Source organism: Dendrobates tinctorius, unplaced genomic scaffold (genome assembly GCF_039654945.1).
Source record: "Dendrobates tinctorius isolate UK_male_01 unplaced genomic scaffold, ASM3965494v1 ptg000013l, whole genome shotgun sequence".
Taxonomy (NCBI): Eukaryota; Metazoa; Chordata; class Amphibia; order Anura; family Dendrobatidae; genus Dendrobates; species Dendrobates tinctorius.
In genome coordinates this window covers 17,922,512-17,935,043 of record NW_027361681.1, presented here as the reverse complement: position 1 = coordinate 17,935,043, position 12,532 = coordinate 17,922,512, and positions in this window count along the sequence as shown.

Sequence of the window (12,532 nt, the reverse complement as noted above, 5' to 3'; positions counted from 1 at the left end):
GCGGTCTGAAAAGACGCGCCACATGTCCGTTTATGCAGGAAAGCCGCGGGCATCTCTGAACGCATAGTGGGAATGGGATTTCTTGAAATCCTATCCACTACGCTGTAACATCTGGCCGCTGCGGGTTTGACCTGCAGCGTTTATTGACTGTGGGAATATACCTTAAGAGTCCAGAGGGCGATTCCAATCAGTGATGGATAGTTATCTCTGTATGTATACTATTTTAAGGAAGGCTATCAATCACCGCTAGAATCCAAAATAAGAAACTAGACTATGATGGATGATGTGAATGCAAAGTCATGACACCAAGCATTGCTGAAAAAGCTGAAACATTCTAGTAATGTCTCATCACTCATCATAGTAATGCGACCATTAGGTGGCGCTGATTTATTGCTCTTTTCATTCTCTTGTTCATAAAAGTGAATATCCTATATGGTTAACTGTGGCTTGCTTTTCCACATACATTATCCTAGGTTGTTTCCTGGAGATTTATAGCCTATATAATAAGCCCATAGTATAAATATATAATTATGAGCGTAGGTTTTACACAGCAGGAGGAATGTCCCTCCGGCGTTCCTGTCTGGACATTTGTTTCTGGTATATAACCTCATCTACTCTAAATATAGCTGCCGCTGATCCATAGTCTTGTATAAGTGCCATTTAGGATAAAATGAGCCGAACAGTTATTGCGGATCCGTAATGTGGCACAGAGTGGCCGTCTTTCACGTCTGGAACATGCAGTATCAATCAGAAGGATACAATGAAAATGTATTTGTGCACACTAACATCCAAAATAAAAGCCCTTATGGTGACTCATCCACAGGAGCCCCACTAAGATTGCCTGCTATGTATGAGAGCTGAACTTAAAGGGCTTGTCCCAGAAGTGCCGGAGATGTAACATAAAGGAGTGGTCTCCAACCTGTGGCTTCCCAGAAGGGCATACCTGAGTTCGGGTTTCGCAAGAGTTTGGAGACCACAACTTTATGACACATATACAGTAGCTAGGTCCAGAAATACTTTTACAGTGACAAGATTTGTCATGTTCAAGATAGTTATATAATCAATATATGCTTAAAGCACAGACATTCAGTTTTAATTTGAGGGAATTCACATCCTAATTGGAGTAAGGGTTTAGGAATTACAGCTCTCTAATATGTATCTGCCTCTTTTTCAAGGGACCAAACATTATTGAGCAATTACCTCATAAGCTCTTTAATGGGCTGCATGGCCTATTCCATCATCATCATCAATTAAGCTGATTTCAGGTGTGCCATTGGCATTTAGATGATATTGCTGTGAACCCACAACATGCGGTCAAAGAAGCTCTCAATGGAAGAGAAACAGACCATCATCAGGCTGATAGAAAAGAAAAAATCCATCATAGAGAGGTCAGAAATATTAGGAGTGGCCAAAACAACAGTTTTGTACATTCTGCAAAAAAAAAAAAAAAAAAAAAAAGAGCGTACTGGTGAGCTTAGGAACTCATGGCGGCCTGGACATCCACAGAAGACAACAGTGGTAAATGATCGAAGAATCTTTTCCATGCGGAAGAAAAAATGCTTTACAACATCCACCCAAGCGAAGATTACTCACCTGGAAGTAGGCCTTTGAGCATCTAAGTCTACCATAAAGAGGGCATGTATGACTTCCAATGGTGCTGGATCACTAGTGTTTATTGATGATGTGACTGAAGACAAGAACCTGGATGAATCCTGTGTGTACAGAGCCATACTCTGCTCAGATTCAACCAAATGCAGCAAGGTTGATTGTCCTATGAAGCGCCATCCAGATGGACAATGGCCCAAAACATACTATGAAAGCAACACAGGAGAAGGGAATGAGGAATATTCTGCAATGGCCGAGTAATCACCAGATCTCAACCCCATCGAGCAACATTTCACATGCTGAAGACAAAACCTATGACAGAAAGACCCACAAACAAGTAACTGAAGTTCGCTGCAGTAAAGGAGGCAAACATCACAAAAGGAAGAAACCCAGCGTATGGTGACATCCATAGCTTAGACTTCAGGCTGTCATTGCTTGCAAAGGATTCTCTACAAAGTATTTAAAATTAACATTTTATTTATGGTAAAGTTAATTGTCCAATTACTTTTGAGCCCCTGAAATGAGGAGGCTTTGTAGAAAATTGTTGCAATTCCGAAACCTGTCACAGGATACTTTTATTCAACACCTTTAATTAAATCTGAAAGTCTCCACTTCAATTGCATCTCAGTTGTTTCATATCATTTTAAATATAGTGGTCTGCAGAGCTGAAATCACAAAGATTCAGTTACTGTCCAAATATTTCTGAACCTAACTGTATTTGTAGTGTTGGGACCCTCTAGAGGAGAGTGGTCTCTAACCAGTGGGTCTCCAACTGTTGAAATCTATGCTGGGAGTTCTAGTTGTGCAACAGCTGGACAGCCACTAATTAGAGACCACTGCTCTAGAGGCTGTCATCACTAGGTCTCAAAGTCTTGGTCTCCTACCTGTGGCCCTTCAACATTTGCATTGACTGAGATGGCTGATAACAGGGAGCAACGGATCAGGTCTCTAATTTCATTTTAATACGTCATCACGGGTCAATTCCACACTCATGTAGAGGATTACAGCAACGCATGTCTCCAACATAAAGAAACATACATTTTTTGTTTGGGATGTCTCTCGGCAGTCGGCACTATTCCATATCGCACAAAAATGCATTGCTGAATAGAATGGAGCAAACATTTTTGCAGGACCCTGGTCCAGTGGCCATATTGGTAGTCCGCAACTGCCAAACCAGATCCTCCATTATCTCCTCTTACTGGCCGGATTCCCCAGATTCTCTTTGAATAAGGTCCAGTATGATGACATCCCATGCATGATGTCACTGCAGGCTTATTAACCAGAAGCAGTGCCACGGAGGCTGGTAGCTAGGAGATTCTCAGGGCTCTGGTCCGGTGGCCACAGACTACTGACTTAGCTGCTGGGTCAAGGCCCTACCATGTGCTATTGTAATACTGGTATCTCTGAGGCGGTTGTGATTTTGAGGTGCCCTAGATACTTGAGTTCTGCGATGCTGGATTAATGGAATTTTACTGCATTCCCCTATACAGTCTCCTATCCCTACATCCCCCCACATTATGAGGCATGAGGGGTCTGACAGGCAGCATTCTCCCGGTCGCTCAGTGCCGACTGCGCCTGATACATAAATATTACCGGTACGGTCTGCCAAACAGACGCTGACATTGTTGTTCAGCACGGGGTGAAAGTATTCTTTGTTAACCTGTCTGAAAGGTCTATTAAAAAAATAAACAGGCCATTATAATCATATTACGGAGAAGTGTTTTCTCAGAGCATACGTTGCCCTCTAAACACATTAGTTAAGAAAATAAATGGCTCTCCCTGGGAAGGTTCTGAGGGCGGTTTTATTTCTCAGCTAGTGAACTGAGTTTTTGCAATACTCTTCTCTAACCAGGACGGAGGGATGGTTTGGGGTCTCTTTTGGTTACTAGTGCTCATGATGATCCACACTCTTTAGGTGTCGTTCAGACATCAGTGATTTATCTTATGCGCAAAAAATGAATGATTTTTGTTTTGGATCAGACTTGGTCAATGTTGGCTTTTACCATGAGAGTTTCATTGGTTTTTCAAACTTCTATCATCAAATAGTTGGCGAGCACCATACGACACACGGATGGCATCATAGTGCTGCTTGATTTTTCTCATAGACCCATAGACGTGCATTGGCGGGTGTTTGATCCGTGTCATGTCTCCGTATATTGATGCGAATACCCTCAGTCCGCAAAAATACAAACATGCTAAAAAACCCACAGACTGTAATAGACATGTCCCAACTGTACAAAAACACATCGCACATGAAAAAGTGACGTCTGAATTATCCTTTATACTACGTTACCAGCTCATCTATTACTGCTGACAACCAGCCTGTATACTGTGTGAGGTTGTCAGCCCGCACCTTGGTGATGACATCACTAAATAGCCCAATAACCTACTATAAGTAAAAGCAACTTGAAAACCATTTCTCGCTCTGTTTCTTGGCTCTGGATCCATCAGAACGATGAAAGGAAGTGAGTAATATCTTGTTATTATATTCTTCTCGTTCAGCTACACCCATAACATTTCTGATTTTGGGTGGAGGCCGCCTTTAAATGTCCCTCATAGCAGAGAGGATCAGCTGGATGTGGTAAATATATAAGACAGAATGTACTATATGCACAGCTTATATTATATTCAGCTGATTGCATCCATTACTGGAGAAGAGGGAGGACAAAGAGGGGGAGATCTTCAGAAATGTTCAATTAAGGACAAATTAAAAAGAAAATACAAATCCAGCGGAGAACAAAATTAGAAAAGGAGCAGAGAATCTGGTAGTCGCTGTGATCAATATATAATCATCTTATTAGGAAGAGCCAGTAATAAGGAAGGGAGATAAGAGGACAGAGGGTCAAAGAGGGGAAGAGAGTGGGCCTCAGCGAGGAGAGTAAGGAGCCGAATTCTCCAAATGCATTTACACATGAAACTTGTACAAAGTCGGAATTTCTTAGTTTCATGTCTCTTTTCAAATACGTCATCATTTCAACATCTCTGCTTGCTGTCAGTAAAGGGGGTTTTACACATAGCGATATCGCTATAACGTCATCGATTTTGTGACGTTACAGCTATATTGCTAGCGATATCGCTATGTGTGATACTTACCTCCGACCGGCTCCCCCGCTGTCCATCGCTGATCGCGCGAAAACGTCCTGGGCCGTTTCTCGTCGTCTGCTTCCTGCTGTGACGACGAGCGACGCGTGGAGGCGGGCGGGAGGACGTCTTCATCGCTGTGTGTGAAAGGTATCGTGCGCTGCGTCGTTGCTGCATCGCTGTGAGGTCTGCCTGTGTGACAGCTCACTAGCGATCATTTAGCGATGCACCAGCGATCCTGACCGGGTCGGATTGCTGGTACATCGCTAAGTGTAAAAGGGCCTTAAGTTGAAACCTTATCCTCTATATCAGACTAAAGAGGCCATGCTTACCAATACCTGGTTGGAATACTGCAGTGCTGTGTGACTGGCACCTTATACAAGCTGTATCTGTGTGCATCCATAACACTAAGCCTCCTCCTCTTCTGGGTGATGGGAGTGTGAGTGCTTGATCTGCAGTATTTTGCACCTGTGCTGCTTCCACCTTTTAGCTGCTTTATCCTCTCTTTTAGTATTGTGACCATTTTTCCTGTGATGTTTGTTTTTAGATTTAATGTCCTTTTCAGTGAATTGCTTTTATTTTTGTTATTTATCCAGCCATTCACAGCCTGTCTTCCCTAATACTCCTGGTTGGTCTACTAGAACAGTGAGGCCGTACTGGGCCACTGGCCATTGAAGGGAGGAGGACGACATGACAGGGTTGAGGGGAACTATAGGGAGAGAATATATTTAAGGAGGTTTGGTTAAGGAAGGCTTAAGGGATTTGAATAATAACGAGGGGACAAGGCTGTGGGGAGGTAGGAGGGGTTCCAAAGGGGGGTTAGGGGGAGAACTATAAGAAGGCGTAGCCATTTTGGTGGGGCAACCATTTTAGGTGCCCCATCACAGTGTAAACAAGTGGGCACCAAATTATTGGTGGTTTTCTGAAGTTTTTTTTAAAAATTCATTAAGCAATTAAAAGATGCCCAGATGTTTTATGGATGTTTCCTTTCTATTGACTTCTGTCATAATATAGGGAAGGTCTTCCTCCAGAAAACGCCTGAAGAACGGTCCACTCGCTTAATTTAACCACTTGAGAATTTTGAAAGCCTGAAGCTTTTATAAGACACTCAAAGTTATTTTCCCATACAAATATATAGGTAGATTCTTTTGAGCATTTTTTCCCCTATGTTTTATGGAGCGGACTTGCTCCAAACTTGCCAGAAAAAAACATGAACATACCCTTAAATTGTTTAGTGCCGTTAAAACATGCCAGCACAGGGTGTTTGGCTAAAATGTCAGCGTGCTGTTGTCCTACTGCCCAAGTGTCTTTGTCCCGCTCCCCGATTGTTGACCTTTGCACTCAATGCAGGTTTCTCATACTGGGTTTAACATACTATTTTGCATCTATAATAGAGTTGAGCGATACCGTCCGATACTTCAAAGTATCGTATCGGATGGTATCGGCCGATCTTTAAAAAAAGTATCGGTATCGCCGATTCCGATACCGGAAGTCCCATTCAAGTCTATGGGACTTCCGGTATCGGAATAAGAAAAACCCTTTCCTGCCCTTGTACAGCCTCTCTGGGGTCTGTACGGGCCTTTCGGGGGGCTGTGCCGGCCTGCCAGGGGGTCTGTGCAGGCTCCGGTGGTCTGTGCCGGCCTGCCGGTGGTCTGTGCAGGCTCCGGGGGGCTGTGCCGGCCTGCCGGGGGGCTGTGCCGGCCTGCCGAGGGGCTGTGCCGGCCTGCCGGGGGGCTGTGCAGGCTCCGGGGGGCTGTGCAGGCATCGTCCGATGGGACTACAAGTCCCATCGGGCGATGCCTGCTACCATGACAGTGATTGACACATTAGCCAATGATGGGACAGTAGTAGTCCCATCATCCGGGAAATTCCCACGCAGCAATGGCATAAAGTGAGACTAGGGACTTTTTTTTTTTTTAAGTGGCGGAGGAATACAGTGCGGAAGGATACCTACCTTCCGTCATTGGATTCCTGCAGCCCGTAGAGAACGGCAGCATCATCTGATGCTGCAGTTCTCTACCCAAGATCGTCGTGGGACACACTCGTGGACTGCTTCGGATCGTGGGTGAGTATTTTTGTGGTTTGTTATGTTAATATTTATCCCGGAAAAGACAATGGCTTCGGGGAACAATGTGACAAGTATTGGTAAGTATGTTACTCTATGTTATATGTACTGTATGTCTATGTATGTATTGTATGAATGTATTGTATGTATGTAGTATATATGTGGTATGTATGTAGCATGTAGTATGTATGTAGTATGTATGTAGCATGCATGTAGCATGTAGTATGTATGTAGCATGCATGTAGTATATATGTAGTATGTATGTAGCATGCATGTAGTATATATGTAGCATGTATGTAGTATGTATGTGGTATGTATGTAGCATGTAGTATGTATGTAGCATGCATGTAGTATATATGTAGTATGTATGTAGCATGTAGTATGTATGTAGTATGTATGTAGTATGTATGTGGTATGTATGTAGCATGTAGTATGTATGTAGCATGCATGTAGTATATATGTAGTATGTATGTAGCATGTAATATGTATGTAGTATGTATGTGGTATGTATGTAGCATGTAGTATGTATGTAGCATGCATGTAGTATATATGTAGTATGTATGTAGCATGTAGTATGTATGTAGTATGTATGTAGTATGTATGTTGTATGTATGTAGCATGTAGTATGTATGTAGCATGCATGTAGTATATATGTAGTATGTAGTATGTATGTAGTATGTATGTGGTATGTATGTAGCATGTAGTATGTATGTAGCATGCATGTAGTATGTATGTAGCATGCATGTAGTATGTATGTAGCATGCATGTAGTATGTATGTAGTATGTATGTAGTATGTATGTAGCATGCAGTATGTATGTAGCATGTATGTAGTATATATGTAGTATGTATGTAGCATGTAGTATGTATGTAGCATGCATGTAGTATATATGTAGTATGTATGTAGCATGCATGTAGTATGTATGTAGTATGTATGTAGTATGTATGTAGTATGTATGTAGCATGCAGTATGTATGTAGCATGTATGTAGTATGTATGTAGCATGTAGTATGTATGTAGCATGCATGTAGCATGTATGTAGTATGTATGTAGCATGTAGTATGTATGTAGCATGTAGTATGTATGTAGCATGCATGTAGTATGTATGTAGTATTTTTTTTTTTTTTTTTAACATTTAACACATTAGCCGGATGATGGGACTACTACTGTCCCATCATTGGCTAATGTGTCAATCACTGTCATGGTAGCAGGCATCGCCCGATGGGACTTGTAGTCCCATCGGACGATGCTTGCACAGACCCCCGGACATCAGCACAGCCCCCCGGCAGGCCGGCACAGCCCCCCGGCAGGCCGGTACAGACCCCCACAGGGTGCACAGACCACCGGCAGGCCGGTACAGCCCCCCGGCAGGCCGGTACAGACCCCGGGCAGTCCACACAGCCCCCCGGCAGGCCGGCACAGCCCCCCGGCAGGCCGGCAGAGACCCCCGGAAGGCCCGAAATGACGGCGCATCATGATGCGCACACACCGCGCATCATGATGACGTCAGGCCGTCAATCAACTGAACTTCCGATTCCGATGCCGAATTCCGATATTGAAAAAATATCGGAAGTCGGTATCGGAATTCCGATACAGCAAGTATCGGCCGATACCCGATACTTGCGGTATCGGAATGCTCAACACTACTCATCACTAGAGTTGAGCGATACCGTCCGATACTTCAAAGTATCGTATCGGATGGTATCGGCCGATCTTTAAAAAAAGTATCGGTATCGCCGATTCCGATACCGGAAGTCTCATTCAAGTCTATGGGACTTCCGGTATCGGAATAAGAAAAACCCTTTCCTGCCCTTGTACAGCCTCTCTGGGGTCTGTACGGGCCTTTCGGGGGGCTGTGCCGGCCTGCCAGGGGGTCTGTGCAGGCTCCGGTGGTCTGTGCCGGCCTGCCGGTGGTCTGTGCAGGCTCCGGGGGGCTGTGCCGGCCTGCCGGGGGGCTGTGCCGGCCTGCCGGGGGGCTGTGCAGGCTCCGGGGGGCTGTGCCGGCCTGCCGGGGGGCTGTGCCGGCCTGCCGGTGGGCTGTGCAGGCTCCGGGGGTCTGTGCAGGCATCGTCCGATGGGACTACAAGTCCCATCGGGCGATGCCTGCTACCATGACAGTGATTGACACATTAGCCAATGATGGGACAGTAGTAGTCCCATCATCCGGCTAATGTGTTAAATGTAAAAAAAAAAAAAAAAAAAAATTACATGCTACATACATACAACATGCATACTACATACATGCTACATTCATACTACATACTACATACATGCTACATTCATACTACATAAATACTACATGCAACATACATACTACATATATACTACATGCATGCTACATACATACTGCATGCTACATACATACCACATATATACTACATGCATGCTACATGCATGCTACATGCTACATACATAACACATATATACTACATGCATGCTACATACATACTACATGCTACATACTACATATATACTACATGCATGCTACATACTACATGCTACATACATACTACATATATACTACATGCATGCTACATACATACTGCATGCTACATGCATGCTACATACATACTACATACATACTACATGCTACATACATACTACATATATACTACATACATACTACATACATACCACATACATAACACATATATACTACATGCATGCTACATACATACTACATGCTACATACATACCATATACATACTACATGCATGCTACATACATACTACATGCATGCTACATACATACTACATGCTACATACATACTACATATATACTACATGCATGCTACATACTACATGCTACATACATACTACATACATACCACATATATACTACATACATACAATACATTCATACAATACATACATAGACATACAGTACATATAACATAGAGTAACATACTTACCAATACTTGTCACATTGTTCCCCGAAGCCATTGTCTTTTCCGGGATAAATATTAACATAACAAACCACAAAAATACTCACCCACGATCCGAAGCAGTCCACGAGTGTGTCCCACGACGATCTTGGGTAGAGAACTGCAGCATCAGCTGTTGCTGCCGTTCTCTACGGGCTGCAGGAATCCAATGACGGAAGGTAGGTATCCTTCCGCACTGTATTCCTCCGCCACTTAAAAAAAAAAAAAGTCCCTAGTCTCACTTTATGCCATTGCTGTGTGGGAAATTCCCACGCAGCAATGGCATAAAGTGAGACTAGGGACTTTTTTTTTTTTAAGTGGCGGAGGAATACAGTGCGGAAGGATACCTACCTTCCGTCATTGGATTCCTGCAGCCCGTAGAGAACGGCAGCATCATCTGATGCTGCAGTTCTCTACCCAAGATCGTCGTGGGACACACTCGTGGACTGCTTCGGATCGTGGGTGAGTATTTTTGTGGTTTGTTATGTTAATATTTATCCCGGAAAAGACAATGGCTTCGGGGAACAATGTGACAAGTATTGGTAAGTATGTTACTCTATGTTATATGTACTGTATGTCTATGTATGTATTGTATGAATGTATTGTATGTATGTAGTATATATGTGGTATGTATGTAGCATGTAGTATGTATGTAGTATGTATGTAGCATGCATGTAGCATGTAGTATGTATGTAGCATGCATGTAGTATATATGTAGTATGTATGTAGCATGCATGTAGTATATATGTAGCATGTATGTAGTATGTATGTGGTATGTATGTAGCATGTAGTATGTATGTAGCATGCATGTAGTATATATGTAGTATGTATGTAGCATGTAGTATGTATGTAGTATGTATGTAGTATGTATGTGGTATGTATGTAGCATGTAGTATGTATGTAGCATGCATGTAGTATATATGTAGTATGTATGTAGCATGTAGTATGTATGTAGTATGTATGTGGTATGTATGTAGCATGTAGTATGTATGTAGCATGCATGTAGTATATATGTAGTATGTATGTAGCATGTAGTATGTATGTAGTATGTATGTAGTATGTATGTAGCATGTAGTATGTATGTAGCATGCATGTAGTATATATGTAGTATGTATGTGGTATGTATGTAGCATGTAGTATGTATGTAGCATGCATGTAGTATGTATGTAGCATGCATGTAGTATGTATGTAGCATGCATGTAGTATGTATGTAGTATGTATGTAGTATGTATGTAGCATGCAGTATGTATGTAGCATGTATGTAGTATGTATGTAGTATATATGTAGTATGTATGTAGCATGTAGTATGCATGTAGTATATATGTAGTATGTATGTAGCATGCATGTAGTATGTATGTAGCATGCATGTAGTATGTATGTAGTATGTATGTAGTATGTATGTAGCATGCAGTATGTATGTAGCATGTATGTAGTATGTATGTAGCATGTAGTATGTATGTAGCATGCATGTAGCATGTATGTAGTATGTATGTAGCATGTAGTATGTATGTAGCATGTAGTATGTATGTAGCATGCATGTAGTATGTATGTAGTATTTTTTTTTTTTTTTTTTTAACATTTAACACATTAGCCGGATGATGGGACTACTACTGTCCCATCATTGGCTAATGTGTCAATCACTGTCATGGTAGCAGGCATCGCCCGATGGGACTTGTAGTCCCATCGGACGATGCTTGCACAGACCCCCGGACATCAGCACAGCCCCCCGGCAGGCCGGCACAGCCCCCCGGCAGGCCGGTACAGACCCCCACAGGGTGCACAGACCACCGGCAGGCCGGCACAGCCCCCCGGCAGGCCGGTACAGACCCCGGGCAGTCCACACAGCCCCCCGGCAGGCCGGCACAGCCCCCCGGCAGGCCGGCAGAGACCCCCGGAAGGCCCGAAATTACGGCGCATCATGATGCGCACACACCGCGCATCATGATGACGTCAGGCTGTCAATCAACTGAACTTCCGATTCCGATGCCGAATTCCGATATTGAAAAAATATCGGAAGTCGGTATCGGAATTCCGATACAGCAAGTATCGGCCGATACCCGATACTTGCGGTATCGGAATGCTCAACAATAATCTATAAAATTACAACCAAAACCAAATGTATGGAGCATAGATTCAGGTCCAATTGTTTTTTGTCAACAGATGAATTTGACAATCTAGAGCTCTTCTAACAAATTCCGCACACCACGGAAAAGTCATGTTCAGCAGAATATAATTTCTTTCCATTATTTCTTATAGATTATGTACCATTAGCAGTGAGTAGAAGCACACAGGAGTAAAAATAGGCTTTTAAGAGCAGGGTCCGGGCTTCCTGTAAATGCAGCATTTTTTCCTGTGATTAATGCTCGTTCAATGAAAAACCTTCGGCCTCAAATCCACTCTGACAAATTTCCACTTAGAACTAGACTGTTTATGAAGTTTATAACCTAAACCAGAGCCCCCCAGTCTGAATGCTCCGAGAGAAAAAAAAAAATGAAATAAATAAAAATTCTACTAAAATCAGCGTACATTCCTCCAAAAGCCTCACATTACAGCGCAGCGCGGAGCCTATACATCTGCTTTATGTTTAAATACATATCTATTACAATAATTTAGAAGATTATTACATTGTGGAAGCGATAAATCTGTTTTATGTTTAATGCTCGCTCCTTCCACCCGCTCCAGTCAATACTAAAAGGGTTACGGGGCCAGATTTATTAAGTAGATGCTTTAATTGCTAAACCCAAGCCTTGACTCTGGGAGCCGCCATATTCCAACCTGCACCATTATCAGTGGAGAAGTTATAAAAAGTGACATTTTGACTCTGAAAATAGGTGCAGATACAAACTGCAATATTTTATGT